At 33.4% G+C, this 1,907-nt stretch overlaps 1 long non-coding RNA gene across 2 annotated transcripts; it reads right to left on the reverse strand.

Annotated features, from left to right (window-relative positions):
* Positions 1–541: 541 nt before the first annotated feature.
* LOC117614513 lies at positions 542–1,907 on the reverse strand. 2 transcript variants are annotated; one of them, XR_004583882.1, is made up of 3 exons: positions 1,675–1,907; positions 1,408–1,437; positions 542–1,104 (listed from the first exon to the last, which is right to left on the reverse strand). It is a non-coding gene; the product is annotated as an uncharacterized LOC117614513 (long non-coding RNA). The 2 variants fall into 2 exon arrangements; XR_004583881.1 differs by lacking the exon at positions 1,408–1,437 and having other exon boundaries at positions 1,675–1,869.

Here is a 1,907-nt window from a genome sequence, read left to right on the forward strand (position 1 = left end):
GAATGATCATAGAGTTAATACTAACATGAAACCCTATATTAATTTTAAAAGCAAAAGAATATATATAGCGTTTTGTGGCATATTTTTTACTTGTGTCATAAATATCTAATGCAATTCAGATCATTGTGCAACTAAACCTACTCATTCTTAACTTGCTTATTTCAGGGCAATCTTTCTCAATCTGAAGGCTAGATCGGGGGTAATCAAGCAGGCCTAGAACACCTAATTTTGTTCTTCCCTTTTCTATGTTTGATTGGAGCTCTTACACTCATTTTGTGAAAATGGTTTCCTGATTAGTATCCTTTGTATAAGTTTCTAGCTGAATTAGTACTATGAAGCGGTCGATTTTCTTTCTTACTGCCAGTTCTATCATACGGTTGAATTATTGTAGGATATACTTAAATCTAGTTCAATTTGCAGAAGATCAACAATGTTTCAGTTGATTTTGTGACATCTTATTTTCTGACACTTAGATTCCAAAATCTGCAACGCCATCTGATCAAATTTAGATTTACTTGGAATGGCCAGAGGAAAAAAGAAATTGTGACAATGAGTTTTAGAAGTTGGATTGAGCATCTTTCTTCAAATAACTAACAATTTTATTGTAAAGAAAGAAATTGCTAATGTATGTGGGGCCGAAAGCGCGTGCTGAGAGACTAGAACACATAAGTTCAAGCAAGCACACAACACGCTTTCACGTCATCCATGATTTGAACTGTTCAAACATCCATATCTTGACTACTAAACCATGGATTTACACTCCCCTGCCTCCACAGTCCAGGGAGGCTCAACTTTTCTTTGTCTGGTTATGACTTCATGCACCACTTCAACAAAAAACTTCGTAGTTACTGCGAAGAAAAAAATGACCAAAATATGACGAACAACAATGAAGTAAACGACCAAGGTTAATGATAGTTTATGGTCTTCATTGCTCTTCATAATCTTAATCAAACAAAATGATCCCCATATAGCACCTGTGAAGCAAAAATACATGCAAATTCCCAAAGCTTGAGGCATAGTCAAACATTCCTTCTCCTTGTCCATTTCCATAATATATCAGAGCCCACCTGATGTTCTTTCACTTTTTCAGTTCTTTGTGGTTACCTGAAAATATATGTGACATGAATTTTAAACAGGGGAAAACGAATTAGTATTTTATAAATTACAATTTTTAATATGTACATATTTTTCTGGATTTTCCATTCAATTGTGGATTTTTGTAATTACCTTGTTAGCATTCATGACAAAATCCAAAACCCACAATCAGATTTGTGGTCCAGTTAAAATGTTATATAACAAGATCATGAAAGTTATTAGATTCAAGTTAATAAATAACCAAAATTAAGATGTGCGCACTTATATTATTATCGTGGTGAGTTTAAAGCTCTAGTGATAGAGCTAGCTCACCATAAAAGTTCGACCCTCATCCTTCCACTCCTTGAATTTCAAAAAAAAAGAACAAAAAAATTAAGCGTATATCTTTGAAATAAAACCTCGAATAGTCTTAACAAGTAGCACCTTATAGTAAATTAAAGAACTATATCTAACATAAACAAGTCAAAATAGTTACAAACTCAAACAAAAAGGAGAATAAACAAATAAGACTCAGCTTTCAAAGTTTTGTTCAATCTTAAATCCAAGGACCTCCAAGTCCAAGAAGGTTGAGAAACTTACTTGTATACAGGTAGCTCTAGTCAAAAGCAAAAAGACCCTCTGTCAGTTACTCTTTCAAACTGCGAATATATAGAATTCCAAACAAAACTTGAATTACAATTATATAAGATCGATGAGAGCCAAAACAAAATCAATATCTTGTTGATATGGGATTTTGGTGGGAAGTTTGGTTTGATAAGTAAATTACTCAAAACGCATTTGATTTGTACATGGGCTCCCACCTCAAATCATGG

This window comes from Prunus dulcis, chromosome 1, assembly GCF_902201215.1.
Source record: "Prunus dulcis chromosome 1, ALMONDv2, whole genome shotgun sequence".
Classification (NCBI taxonomy): Eukaryota; Viridiplantae; Streptophyta; class Magnoliopsida; order Rosales; family Rosaceae; genus Prunus; species Prunus dulcis.